This window comes from Vulpes vulpes, chromosome 4 (genome assembly GCF_048418805.1).
Source record: "Vulpes vulpes isolate BD-2025 chromosome 4, VulVul3, whole genome shotgun sequence".
NCBI classification, from domain to species: Eukaryota; Metazoa; Chordata; class Mammalia; order Carnivora; family Canidae; genus Vulpes; species Vulpes vulpes.
The window spans coordinates 131,669,349-131,684,684 of record NC_132783.1 but is presented as its reverse complement, the minus strand read 5'-3'; the positions used below and the strand labels follow the sequence as shown (position 1 = coordinate 131,684,684).

The 15,336-nt window shown below is 38.8% G+C and overlaps 1 long non-coding RNA gene across 4 annotated transcripts in view; it reads left to right on the top strand.

Annotated features, from left to right (window-relative positions):
• LOC140598691 (uncharacterized) overlaps positions 1-15,336 on the top strand; it is a 152,043-nt gene that overhangs the window by 68,347 nt on the left and 68,360 nt on the right. For 2 of the 4 annotated variants that reach the window (XR_012001308.1, XR_012001307.1), the window contains exon 4: positions 1,717-2,981. The exons of the other annotated variants lie outside the window; for them this stretch is intronic. This is a non-coding gene — a long non-coding RNA (uncharacterized lncRNA). Of the gene's footprint in view, positions 1-1,716; positions 2,982-15,336 lie in introns of those variants that run through there. 4 annotated transcript variants of the gene reach the window in all.

Sequence of the window (15,336 nt, the reverse complement as noted above, 5' to 3'; positions counted from 1 at the left end):
AAGTTCAAGTACTCCTGCTGAGGTGGCATGTACTGGCTATCCACAATATCCTATCTAGAAGCTTGGGGTTTTGCCTCATTTTGAATGACTATAGGTTCCTTGAGGCTTGGTGACAGTAGAGTAGCCTCAGAGGTTGAGAGGATTGACTTATTGTCTAGCCCTTAGATTTCTTTCTGAAAATTCACAAAATATGGAAAGGGCAGTGAACTACACAAAACCAGAAGCTATGGCCTTGTCCAAGTGAAGAGGTTTACGTCAATTGATTTATGTGTCTGGAATTATTCTCATAATTTCCAAGGCTGGAAAATTAGATGGATGTAACTTCCAAACAATCAGTTGTATATAAGAAACCAAACAAAAGTAAACAAAGGCACAGGTAGGCATCAAAGATGAACTTGAGGTAGTTTACCTTGTATTTTTATTTCTCACTCATTCATAGGAACACACTTCCTGATCTTCTACATTATTGCACATAGTTTGGGATGCGTTTAGCAAGAGGCCCCGAGATCCACATGTACTCATCATCAGGGCCTCTTTCCATCTCAACATGGCTAATTTTTCAGGCAGAGGCTGGATGCAATCCACCAGTGATTATAGGCTATCAAACCAGATCTGAGTTGGAATCTCGTCCTCAGGGCACCCTCCTTTTTCTTAAGCTCACATCAGCCTTCCTGGGAATTTGCATGGGATCCTCTACTCTCTTGAGCTTTCATGTTCTTTCTGAGGAAACCACTCTATACGTGGCAGCTGCTCAATGGAAGGCTTTCATTGGGAGCATATTCAATATCCCAAATGTAATGCCTCTGTCAGTTTGGAGCAGGGGGGTGGGGAAAGATGTCTTATCTTCAGTTGAGTAAGTGACAAACTGAGGCAAAAGGTTAGAAGAGACGGTCTACCTCACTAGCATGGTACCTCCAGGAGGACAGTGAGCCAAATCACTGAACTGCTTTTTAGAGGAGGACAGGTTAGCCATCAGTCACCACCTTGTCCCAAGAACAGTGATTTTTACTTTCTTATTTACTACAGAATCTGCTTCAAGTCGAAACTTTTAAACCACAGCTCAAAACAATGACTACTTTAGGAAACTTACCAAGAACAAGACAGGCAGTAGCGCAGCCTCACAGAAGGAACTGAGAATTGATCTGACAAGTCTCTCTAGGCCATTCTTGGAAAACCCCAGGCTGGTGCTGCTCATATCATCTTATATTCAGAATCTCTCTCTCTCTCTCTCTCTCTCTCTCTCTCTCTCTCTCTCTTTGGGGGTTGGGAGAGAGAGACAGGTGGGGAAGGAATAGGAGGAGAGAGAGAGAAAGAATCTCAAACAGGCTCCACACCCAGAGCAGACTCTGACATAGGGCTCGATCTCACTCCCCTGAGATCATGACCTGAGCCAAAATCAAGAGTCAGATGCTTAACTGACTGAGCCACCCAGTGCCCCTATATTCAGGATCTTAAGCTCCAAGCCATTAGGGGGCAAATTTTTATTTTGGGAGCATTAATGTGCCAGAGATAATAAGGGTCAGGAAACTAGTAGACCAGAAAAACCCACCAAGTACTTAAAAATAAGAGGAAAGCTTGTAGAATTGAAGAGAAGACGTAGAGGTAATTAGGGACATTCCGGTTATATTTGTTACTACACGGTTTGGATATTTTCTATATGTCCTCCAGATGAACAAAACAAAATTTACTTTTTTTTTTTCTTATTCCCAACCATAGGGAAAAACCTACCAGCTGATATTCTTCAAAGTCGCATTGAGAGAACATCTGTCTCAGGAAAGTGTTATTCTAGATGAGCACCTGACTATTTCTGAAAGTAGCACACACTTGAGGAAAAGATCTCCCATTCTCTGTGTATCCTGCTAATTAAAGCTTTCTGCAATGACAAGATGATACTGTGGAATGACTTTTTAAATTGTTTTTTCAAGGAACTGCCAACGTTTAATTAGGCTTCAGCTAACAGACTTTAAGTTAAGACAAATGGCTCTGCCTTGGCTAATCGTTAGCATATGCTGATGTGGGAGCATCTGACTACAGCGGGAGTCTGTCCTTCGTGAATTATGCTGTGGGTGGCTAGAATGACCCAGACGGGCCGTCTGTCCCTGCTTGCAAGCACCCAAACTACCTGTCTGGGTTGAGTAATCCCCTCATCACGTTGCCCGAGTTTACCCCTTCTGAGTTCAAGCTAAACTGGTATGGAGTGAAGGCCTAGGATCTTATTATCAAATGATTCAGTGATAACAACTTTTATTTGTCCAAAGCAGACTTCCCTCCATGATATCAGAAGGACTTAGAAAACATACCACAGTAGAGCGGGAGTGAAGCCCAGAGAATGTTTGTACCAACTCACAGTTTGGTAGGAACGAATGAAGGAACAGAGAGGAGGAATGACTTGCCCAAAGCCACTTGATTTTAGAACAGAGCAGGGGCTAATTTTGAGTCTTCTGCTTGTGTCCCCCTTTTGCCCTCATTGCATGCTATAAATTGCATTAAATCTACAATTAACTCCACCTCTTTTAGGATAGGATGTCAGAAAGGCTTCAGGTGAGTAGGTGGGGATGAACCTTTCCTGTGAGAGGACATGGGTGGCCTCCTAACCCCTGGCAGCACTGGCTGTGGGTGACCTGTCACCTGCCACTTCTCCAAGGAGGAGAGACAAACCAAACAGTGTAAATCTTTGGGAAAAGACAAAAGGCATTCAGAGTAAAGTTGGATAAAAAGGGAATAATCAAAATGAATGACATTTTTAGCTTAAAAATGCATATATAAAGTAACTATAGACGATCACTTCAGATATTTATCATAATGGGAAGATGGGCTGATTGTCACTTATCCTAACAACTGATGAAGTAACAAACGTTAAGAGAAGTTCTCGCTGGGGGCTGGCTCAGTTAGAAGAACATGTGATTCTTGATCTCGGGGTCATGAGTTTGAGCCCTGCATTGGGTGTAGTGATGACTAAATAAATAAATAAATAAAATTAATCCTTGTGAAAATTAAGTGTGTCTTTGGTAAACAAATAAGATTGGCATGAAAAGAAATTTGTGATTCAGGGTATATGTAAGAAAAACAGATTACAATGAGCTAAAGCACATGCTGATTATATTTAGTTGAATATTTATTACAGTTTATAGTAATTTTATTTTCACGAGTCCTGGTTTGCCAACCTATGTGTTATTGGAAATGGGGTAAGTGTTCTACATAGATTGCTTGAGGCCGATTAAAGATAGGACTTTCTGTGCAATCTGCCACAAAGACAGTTTCAATTGAAGACCAGAATAGATATGGCACGGGTTACAATTTCACAACATTTATTTTCAAAAGCAATGCAATTTCCTTTTCCAAACTGCGAAGCAAAATAAAACAAAATGGTGTTACTCTTGCTGTAACACTTTTGCCGCCTGCCTTTAACTCTTGATTGCTAGCAATATTTTAGGTTCTTAATTAATGTCCAGAAAAAAAAATAGACCACCAAATCAAAGAATAAATGATTTTACTGGATATAAAAGCATTGTAACCAATGGGACTGGGAAGTTTGTTAAATGTGCCTGGATAGAAGTGAAAAATAAAACTCAAGAGGCTGGAAAGGTGAAAACATGTCACTCCATGTGCCATTACAAGCTTGGCTTTGGACCAGTCTTCCAGAGGGGAAACGCAATTGACGCCTACGTGCTTTCCTGCAACAAAACTCCAAGGCTACATCTACTGAGTACTCTGTAGTCATAATGATACCGTTCGGTGATTTCTACCCTCCTGATTAATTTATAGAAGGTGAAAAACCCTGTTTGCAATATAACAGAGATGAGCAGAGCAGCTAACTCCTTTGATTTGACTGTGGGCTTGTTAGAATATTTAAATAATTTCTACACCCTGGCCACAGAAACTTCATAAAATTTAATTTCTATTTCAGTTTTGAAAGAAATATGTTTAGAAATTATGATAGATTTTTACTCAAACCGATCATTAGTCAGATCTTTTCTGCCTCACTGAACAGAACTCGGTGTCAGTTTGCTAACCAAAATCTTTTCTTCAGGAAGATTATAATTAATCTAGATGAAATTCCATGTCTGAGGGCTCAAGACAGACTGCTTAGTTAAATTTGGGCTTCACTTTTCTTTGTGACACAGATTGGTTAACCTCTCCATGTGTCTCTCTCTTCTCCGTTGACTGCGTGAGTGAATAATAAGAAAGATGATATTTGCAAAGCAATGACACAGTGCCTAGCATGGAGTAAGTGCCCCATAAATGTCACTTGAGATAGTGGTGATGTGGGGCCTTCAACCACCTGTCAGCAGTAGTTCCTTATGCCTCATTTATGAAAGTTCTCATTACGCAGTGTTGTGATTGCTCACCTGTTTCCCTTAACGGTCTGTAGGCTCTATGAGGGTAGGTACAGTCATTTTGTGTTTCTTGATTGATCACCAATTGATCCCAGCACCTCTTCTGGCATGTGGTAGGTTTTAATAAATAATATTTAATACATGAATAATTGACACATGGTAATTTAGGGAAGAAAACTTAACATATTGTAGGGACTCTGGGAAAGTCACCCCGTCTCTCTCAGACACATGTCCCTCTGTTGCAAATGGGGATAAGAGGTTTGGGATCATTAGCATAAAAGTGCTTTGTGAAGTCTATGTTTTGTTTGTTTTTGGTTTTGTTTTACAAAGGTAGGGAATGGTTAATAAGGGAAGTATGCCAAAGTGAAAATACTAATGATTTCTTTCAAAAAAGGTTATATCTAGTAGGAACCAATCTCTGCTCAGTCCTCAAGCTTAGTACTGTTATGGCACAATACATTGCCAATACGTATGGCCCAATATATTACTGTCCAAAGACTTGGAAACCTCAAGAAAATCTCTTTCCAAGCCTTAAAATCTCCCTAATTAGGGGACATCCAGATTCAGCTTAGTCTGAAAAACAACAGAAGGTATCTACAACATCCACTAATCAATGTCCAAGAACTCATGGCCTGTGAACAAACTACTTAAACTTCCTACATGATGGATGTTTGTCAGGCCTCTAGTCACATGGTGGTGGGTTCACCCAGCAGATATCATGTCATCCTTCTAATCATTCTCTCTCCTGGGAAGCTCCATGTTCATAGCAGGATAGCCAGCACTATATAGGTCCATTTTTTCCCATTTCCGATTCCCATCAGCAATGGGACTGAATCCATCTCTTTAGCTGCACTCCTTTCCAGTGATGTGTATCTTGGGAAAAAAGTCACCGATTATTATAAAGTCGCTGACTCTTCTAAAATACTAACATCTTAAGGCCATGTTCTAAATTAAACATAAGATTAAAAAAGAAAATCTTAATCAGAAATAAAAGTTCCAGTTAAAACAAGAAGCATTAGCTCCTCAGACAACATAAATATTTCAACACTGTTCAGCTTGACAATTAATTTCATAGTTTGTTTTTTGCACAGTCTACAAGTAGAGCTGTAGAGGATGCACACTGTTAATAAATAGTACACAGTGGCGTCACATGAAACAGAAGATAGTTGTCAAATAAAATAAGCATTTCATAAAAACAAGAAAGTTAATTGATTTGACTTAACACCGGACAGTAACCCACCTAAATGTCCAATTGGAGCAATGATGCTGTATTGCTGCACTTATATAGTAGACTTAGATACCAAATATGGCACATTTAAGAAAAATAATTAAGATGGTAAATATATTGAAATACATAATATGAAATACATAAGTTACAACAATCAACTAAAATTTACTCTCACTTTATGATACTGTCTATAAACTCTGACGAGGGCACTTCGCTTCAAACAAGTGAAGGAAAATCTTACCTTTTGGTAAAAAAAAAAAAAAAAAAAAAAAACACCAAACATCATCCTTTAGAGACAAAATGAAAATACAAACCACAATCTCCTTACTGGATAAAGCATATAATTTTCTTCCTGAGGTGCGTGGATTTAAAACAGCTGCCAAGCCTACTTAATTATGGACCCTTAGAGTCAAAATAGAAATGATGGATTTTCATTTTGATAGCAACCACATCGAGTGTTTATTTAGCAAGTGTGGCTAATTATTCCAGATCTTACTTGAAAATTTTCCTCAGAATTGGATGCGTACTATTGAGGAAAAGCTGTGATCTCAGTACTCAGCATTTCAGAGTCTCTTTTTTTCCTCCCTATTTTATTTTATTTTTTAGATGAGACTATTCTCCAAATGTAAAAAGTGATTTCTCACCCACTGGTACAAAAACACTAATTCCATCTGCAGAGAAAGAGATGTATGAAAGTGTTGATGGAAAAACTTTTATGTTTCAGGACAGAGGTCTGAAAGCAAAATGTCCTGGTCATCACCTCGGGGGGTCACTTTTCTGGCCAACATTTCTCTTTCCAATTCTTTAGTCTGTTATCGTGGAGCACTGAAACCACGGCAGGGGTTCTCCAAGGAGACCATTCTTTTAGTAGAGGTGAGGGGTGGATGCACCCACACTGTCTGCTGGTCTACAGAATTGGCTTTTAGAGCACAGAATAAGGCAAAGTTGCCAGGCTTCTAAATTCAAAGCTAGAAAAATAACAACTTACTACTATGACAGCACTTGAATAGTTGGGAAGCATCTTCATTCTGTTTATCTTGTTCGAGCATCGCAACAATAATTTAAGGCAGGTAAGAAAGATGTTCTTATTTCATTTTTAAAAAGTGTTTCTTTTTTTTAAATTTAAATTCAATTAGCCAACATATACTATTACATCATTAGTTTCAGATGTAGTGTTCAATAATTCATCAGTTGTGTATCACACACAGTGCTCCTCACATCATATGCCCTCGTATTTCATTTTTAGCTTGAAGAAACCAAGTCAGAGAGATGTGGATTGCTTTGGTCAAATCAAACACCTGCAGCTCATGGGGGGCTGGAATCCAAGGCTCTGAACTCTCAGGGAAGGGTTCTCTGTGGCAAACGCATTGCTATTGGTGTCTTCTTGGAGTGGACTGGAACCTAGAAGCTACCAGAGGGAAGAAGGCTCATAGGGCCTGTTTTAGGGTTGCCAAATAAAATATAGGATACTCAGTGAAATGTGAGTTCCGTATAAATAACCAATACATATTTTAAACATAAGTATGTCCTATAAAATATATGAAACATACTTCAGTTAAAAAATTACACATTGTTGATCTGCAATCCAAATTTAACTGGGAATCATATGTATATATAAAATATATAAATATTTTTTTTCCACCTAAATCTGGCACCCTTCTCCTGTTGTCCCTTCTGTTTGCATAACTCAGGTTAGAAAGCAGGTAGTGCTAACAACTTTCACTATAACCTAGTGTTATGGTTTGAATTATGTCCCCATTACCTCAGAATGTGACCTTGTTGGAGAAATAGTCATTACAAAGGTAATCAGGTTAAGAGGAGGACATTAGGGTGGGCCCTGATCCAGTATGACCCGGGATGACCTAATCCAATACGGACATAAAGACAGATGTACACAGAGGAAAGACAGCATGGAGACACATGGGGAGAAGACAGCCACGTGACCGGAGTGATGTAGGTACACACCAAGAGACACCAGAACTATCAGCAAATACCAGAAGCTTGCTCAGGCAAGGAAGGATTCTCCCCTGGAGACTTTAGGGGAAGCATAGTCTTGCCAGCACCTTGATTTCAGATGTCTGGCCTCTCCAGAATTGTGAGATAATAAATTTCTTTTGCTTTAAGCCATCGTGTTTGGGGGGTTCTTTATTACAGGAGCCCTAGGAAACTCATAGGCCCCATGTAAGGTGGCATACAATGTACATGCCTTATTTTCATATTCATAGAGGCCGGCAACTCTGAGGTGCTCCTTGCACACGCTGTGCATATATCTTGCATCCATCTTTTCACTTGGGAACCTCTTTGGATGCTGTGAAGGTCTACGCCATGTGGTAAGCCCTGCAGCCATGTTGAATCACTGTGATTTTATATTATTACTTTGCTCGTGGTCTTACTGGGGTTCTGGCTTGCCCCTCTTTCTATACTAAAATGTGAATTCCTCTCCCATCTGGGGACATACCCCATGTGTCTCACCACACATGCCAATGACAGACAGATTGATTTGGAGAGTATTACTAATGGGTTGGTTTGGGCCTCAGCCACAAATACAATCAAAATCTCCTCTCAAATTCTATTTATTTTCAAAATATGTGATATCTTGGATTGATGTAATCAGAACCACAAGAGGGCGTGAAAGGTGACAGCAGAAAGTAGCACAGCTCAAGGTTCATCTGGCCTAAAAGATCCACATTCTGTGTATTTTCGTTCCTGTTCTGTTGTGAGCCAGTCAGTCCGAGCTCAAAAGACCTGAGCAAATTGCACTGTGTGGTGCCCCAGCAGCCAACTACTGTCTCCACTAGAATGGAAGGCTTCATGAAGGTGCCTAGCTGGCCTGCGATACATATTCATTGAAGGAAAGCAGGAAGGAAGGAAAGAAAGAAGGGAAGGAGCGAGAGAGGGAGGGAGGAAGGAAAGGAAGACTAGCTCTATGACTCTGATCAATACTTAGTTGTCTTGTCTGTAAAATTGGGACAAACATATGGTCTCATGGGGATGTTATGAGAATTAAATGAGAGAGATTCTAAAGTTAAGACCTTTGTTTGTTTTAATTCTTAGAAGAGCTTCTGGAGTTAAGCACAAAAAACCATCCTCATTTTATAAAAGGGAAGCCAATGTGCAGAAGGGCTAATGAATTTGCCAAAGACTGCAGAACTGGCAAATGTTAGATCCAATGTTTGAATCAAGGATGCTAGATTCTAAAACCCTTAAACTGGTTTACCAAACTGCTGACAAGCTGGGCAGATGAACTCAACACAGAAAATCTCAAGGATGTCCAGGTCTGGATTCTGTTTCTTCTATCCTGGTCTCTGTCTAGTCTAAGTTTTGTCTTGATCTATAACTTCTGGGGAGTGGAAAAAAAAATAAGAGTGATATAAAAACCTGGGATCGGTATGTTAAGGAAGAAGAAAGGAAAGAGAAAATAATGAGCTTTATTTAACTAAACCATGCCTGTTGGCTAATATTTAAATATACATTTGGAAATTTTGCAAAATCTGCTACAGTGGAGTCAATTAGGGAGGAGACTTAGGTAAAGGGGAAGATGGACTGAGCAGTTTTGGAAGATGTGGTGAGATGACTGAATGCCCCTTCTCATAGACGCTATGAATGGAGTGGGCTCAGCAACAGGAGGCCACCAGAACTCGTATTTGTGAGACAGAGTAAGAAATCAAAGTGACTTCTTCTCCCTACTTCTAACTATTGAAAACATATTGAACAATAAAAGCCATTCCGTGCTCTGAATTAGAAAGCTGATGAGGTTGATGTAGTTCAATGTCACTCATACACACATACATCCTTTTCTTATGTTCTTAAATATGTCATTGACATGGAGAAAAGGAGATTAAAAAGAGAAAGAGAAGCAACAGAAGATGTAGGCAAAGAGCACTGGTAAATTGGATCATGTGCTCAAGATAGATCTTTCCAGCTCTTAAAAATTTTGTTCCTTTTTAAATTTTTTTAATTTCTGAAATGGTCCAATCTCCTTGAAAAAAATTTACATAGCGCGTGGCTTAGTGAGGAATAAACAGAGAAGACCTAGAAAGCACTTTGCAGGTCATTAACTGCTATATAAATAGTAAACACATAATAATGTTAATAGCTTTAAGGACAGGCATAACTCAGAGATATTGTGGATTCCATTCCAGACCACCACAATAAACGTAAATATCCCAGTAACGTGAGGCAAATGAAATGTTTGGCTTTCCAGTGTCCATAAAAGTTACATACACACCATACTGTAGCCTATTAAGCGTGCAACAGCATTCTTTATGACTAAAGAAACATATCTTAGTTTTAAAAAATGCTTTCTTGCTAAAAAATGCTAACCATCATCTGAGCTTTCAGTGAGTCATAATTGGTTTTGCTGGTGCAAGGTTTTATCTCAGTGTTGATGGCTGCTGACTGATCAGAGTGGTGGTTGCTGAAGGCTGGGGTGGTTTATTTCTTAAAATAAGACAACAATGAAGCTTGCCACATCGATCAATTCTTCCTTTCAGGAAGGACTTCTCTGTAGTGTGTGATGCTTTTTGACAGTATTTTACCCGTGATAGGACTTCTTTCACAACTGGAGTCAAAACTTTCAAAAAATTGGAGTCTAGCCCTTAAGAAGTTTATGTAAAATTCTAAATTGTTCATTGCCATTTCAACCATCTTCACAGCATCTTTACCAGGAACAGATTCTATTTCAAGAAGCCAGTTTCATCCCTCACCCATAAGAAGCAACTCCTCATTTGTTAACGTTCTATCATGAAATTGTAGCAACTCAATCCCATCTTCAGGTCCCATTTCTACTTCTAGCTCTCTTGCTATTTCCACCACACCTGCACTCACTTTCTCCACTGAAGTCTTGAACCCCACAAAGTCATCCATGAAGGTTAGAATCAACTTCTTCCTAGCTCCTGTTCAGGTTGATACTTTAACCTCTTGACTCATGAAAGTTCTTAATAGCATCTAGAATCGTGAATCTTTTCCGGAAGGTTTTCAATTGACTTTGCCCGGATTATTCTGAGCAATCACTATCTATGGTGGCCATAGCCTTACAAAATGTATTTTTAAAATAATGAGACCTGAAAGTCAAAATTACTCCTTGGTCCAGGGGCTGCAGAATGGATGTTGTGCTAGCAGGCATTAAGACAGCATTGATCTTATTGGATAGCCCATCAGAGCTCTTGTCTGGCTAGATTGTCAATATTTTGAAAGGGATCTTTTTTTTTTTTTTCTTTTCTGAGTGGTAAGGCTCAGCAGTAGGCTTAAAATATTCATTAAACCAGATGTACTATCACTTTGTCGTTCCACTTATAGGGTACAGGCAGAGTATATTTAGAAGGATTCTTAAGGGCCCTAGGATTTTCAGGGTGGTAAATGAGCACTGGCTTCAACTTAACATCACCAGCTGCATTAGCCCCTAACAAGAGGGTCAACCTGTCCTTTGAAGCTTTGATGTCAGTCATTGATCGACTTCTCTTCTCTGGCTATGAACATCCGAGGTGGCCTCATCTCTCAATATGATGATGCTATTATCTGCATTGAAAATCTGTTGTTTAGTGTAACCACCTTTATTAATTATCTGAGTTAGATCTCTGGATAACTTGTAGCTTGGACATCAGCACTTGCTGCCTCATCTTGCACTTTTACGTTATGACGATGGCTTCTTTCCTTAAATCTCAGGAGCCAACCTCTGCTTAGCTTCAAACTTTTCTCCTGCAGCTTCCTCTCCTCTCAAGCTTTGGTTTAAAGGAATATTGTGGCTTGTTAAATCTATCCAGATCACTAAAACTTTCTCCATATCAACAATAAAGCTGATTTATTTTTTTTTATCATATGTGTGCACATTGGGCTCGCACTTTTCATTTCTTTCAAGAACTTTCCCGTTGCATTCACAACTTTGCTAACTGTTGGGCCTAGCTTTTGAGTTATCTCAGCTTTCAACATGCCTTGCTCACTAAACTTCATCATTTCTAGCTTCTGATATAAATGAGAGGCAGTAACTTTTCCTTTCATTTGAACATTTAGAGGCCATTGTAGGGGATATTAATTGGTCTAATTTCAATCTTGTCCTATTTCAGGGATTGGGGAGGCCTGAGGAGAGAGAGAGAGACAGAGAGACAGAAGGGGAAACAGCCGGTTGCTAGAGCCATTAGAGCACAGCACAACATTTATCAATTAAATTTACCATCTTATACGGATGCAGTTTGTGGTGCCCCAAAACAATTATAATAGTAACATCAAAGATCACGTAACACAGATCACCACAACAAATATAATCATAATGAAAAAGTTTGAAATATTGCAAGAATTATCAAAATGTAATTTTGATAGATGCGAAGTGAGTGAATGCTGTTGGAAAAATGGCACCAATACATCTGCTTGAGGCAGGGTTGCCACAAACCCCCGATTTGTAAAATACACAGTGTGCAAAGTGTGCTACAGTGAAGTGCAATAAAACAAGGTATGTCTACATCCTATTTGATCTGCAATGCCCTCCAGTAATGATGTTATGGAATTAGGGAGGGCTAATAATTTGGCAAAATGAAAAATGAGAAAAAAGAGAAATGTGTATGATCTTATAAATGTTTGGCCATATTATAAAGTTAAGATAAAATTGCCTTTGATCTCTATCTGAAACCAAACATTTGTTGAAAATTCTTATTCTTGGCAAAGCACCTCCCTCAGGCCTTTAAAGAGCTAATTTAGGGAGCTAATATGCGTTCTCCAGCATCAATTAACACTTTCATTACCTTCATTTCAATATTTAAATATAGAAAAATAGAGAATGAAGATTTAATTTTCTCTAAAATAAGCTATCTAAAAAAATCAGAAAGTTCAATTTAGTCATACAATAAAATTGTTTTTAATTACTTAATTTTTAAAATTTTTTTAAAATTTAAAATATTGTTAACTCCTTATGAGTTTTAGAGGGGGAAGAATGAAGTCTGTAGGCCTGTGATACTAATACTTTGTGACCAGCACTGGAAGGACACTGGATTCCATTCATTCATTCGTTCATTCATTCACAGTTTATCTCTGTATTCCTGCCATGTTCCCAAAAAGGTTGGGGATATGCTAAGTTCATACAATGAACTAGGTCTTCAGTGTTTAAGAGGAAGAGTGTGCTTTTTCTCATGGCTTACACTGACATCTTTGATATTTTTCCTTGATGTGCTTGAACATCCCAGACATGTTCTCATCTCAGGGTCTTTGCACTCATAAAGTGTGCATAGCCACATGGATATCTACATGGCTCACCTTCTCATCTTCAGGTCTTTGTGAGACATTCCTTGACCAAGCAGGTAAAAAATTTCTGTGCTCCCTCAATTCATACCACATTATCATAAACTTAGCTCCTTCCTCTCCGGTCTTCTTTATTCCTTAGTACTTCTTATCAGTTAACATGGCAAAGATTCCACTTGTTTTTTAAAAAAAAATGTCTAAATTCCAAGGGCCAAATTTTTTGTCTGGTTTGTTCACTGTTGGTTTCCTTTGGACCAAGGGCTATATCTAGCACCGAGGAGGCGGGCCATGACTCTGTCCAGTGAATGAATGAATGAACAAGAGAAATATATTCTATACTATACTGTGAAATGATCAAACAGTCATACTAAGAGTTACAATGGAGATTAGGGACAGAAGTTCAGGGATTGATAGCACTTCATAGGAAGCATCTTGGAGAAAAAATTTCTAAACAATAAGGTGTTTGTGTTCAGCTTTCTGAGTAAGCAAGTAAGATTCTGCTCATGACAAGGAACCTAAAATTCCCTCCCGTGTCAGTGTACACAGAGAGAGGCCAGACCAGAGGCTAGAACACTCAGATTAGATGGAGTCAGACTACAGGGCCCCAGGATTGTGTGAGCATTTCTGGAGTTGATGATCAAATATTAAGATCTTTCAGTAATTGGTTAAAGAATAGGAAGGAGGAGAAGAAGATGAAAAGGAGGATGAGGAAGAAGGGGAGGAATAGGAGGAAGAAGCAGCAGCAGCCAAGATCCCATATCTGCTAACCAGACTGCCCAAGGCCAGAGCAACATGAGATACCCATAAGAAGTAATCTATGCCAAAAGTATTTCGTTAGCTACCTTAGTCATCAAATGTTCCTTAGTAAGGAGGGACTAAAGATTGATTTATATAACATTCTTTGAAGATTTATAATTCTATGTATTAAAGCCTTGATTAATACTTACTTCACAGAGTTATGTGAAAATAAAAATAATTTAAGTAAAGAGCTTGTCACAGTGGCTAGGATCCATGGCTATTAGTTTCCTACATACCACCTTGTATGGTATCTAATATGTCAGGAGGAATCATGCAAAAGCTTGAAATAGGAAAAGTTAAAAAAAAGATTACCAAATGTCACTGCCAGGTTGTCTGTGACATCCATTGTCTTTGAACTACTTGACAACTCTGTTAATCGAGGAAAAATGTAGTAATGCAAATTCTTCTTGTCCATAGAAATGCAAATGATTTTTACCAGTGAAGGTGCAATAATATCCCAATAATTTTGTCCATTGTGTTATGCTTCTGTGAAGGAATTCATTTCAGCATTCCTTATATTTGTCTGCCCTTTGGATTCTCCTTTGAATGGGCTGGGACTTGTTGCCAGCTCCTTTATTAATTAGTTAACAGTTCAAAGAAAAATTTTAACAAGTCTCCACTTTATATTTTATGAGGATTATGGTTTTATTGTCTCTGTGTCCTCTAATATGTAGTTTCTGCATAAACTATGGATTCAGTCTTAAGCAGCAAGTCATTTTATTTTTTTGCCAACATTCTACATGTGTGTGCTCTTTTAATAAATATTCAGAGATGTGTTTGCAGGTCAGTTTGTGTTAATAAAGTTGCTTGATACTCCATTTAAAAATGTATAAATAGAAGAGAGTGGTGGGAGAGGAAGTCGGATAGATGTGTGGTAGGGAACACCACAGGAAGGAGGAGTGGAAGAACCAAGGTTGTGAAAGGTGTGCCATGACAGAGGGACGAGTTTGGATTTGGTTCTGAAGGCCCTGGACTCCATTTGAACCATAATAACACCCTTGCAGAGCTCCTACTAATTTAAAGATATCGCAGCTTTCTCCAGAATATTCTGGTACATTTTTCTTTCTGAGCAAATTGGGTGCTGTGGATTTGGTAACTTGTTTAAAGCCTGTTGCAAGTTACACCACTGGTGATGGCAAAGCTCTCAAGTACTTTGCCCCTCCTGATTTCATGCCAATGGCTGGTATCCTGATCTTAATCAGGATAGATTTGTCATGGGAAAAAAGAGATATTTAGAATATGTGTACCAGACATCCCGAGGGAATTAAGATTTGGATGCTCAGAATAGCCAAGAATAGACTGGATTATTCCAGAACCATTTCCTTAGCTGCCTTGGTTATCAACAATTTTTTTGTAAAGAAGGACTGACGTGAATATAATGCCCATTTTAAGGTTTATAATCGTATGTGTTTTAAGGTCTTGGTTGACATCTTCATATTATGTGACAATTAAATAAGATAATTTAGGCAAAGAGCTTATAATCATGACTAGCCCTTGTGGCTATGATTTTATTAACTACATCTCTTCCCATCTCTCAAAGGACTTTTTCCTTTCTCTGCTTGAGTGCATCACATGTTACACAAACAAGGTACAAACACACAATTCATACTGAGAAGGGAAGATTTTGAAACACTTGCTATCAATTAGTTTACAAGGTTCCACCAGGGTCAGTGTACGCCATAAAATTCCTCAGCTCATGACGCAGGGAAGGCCGTAGATATATGGGTACAGTCCAACCTGACTTTT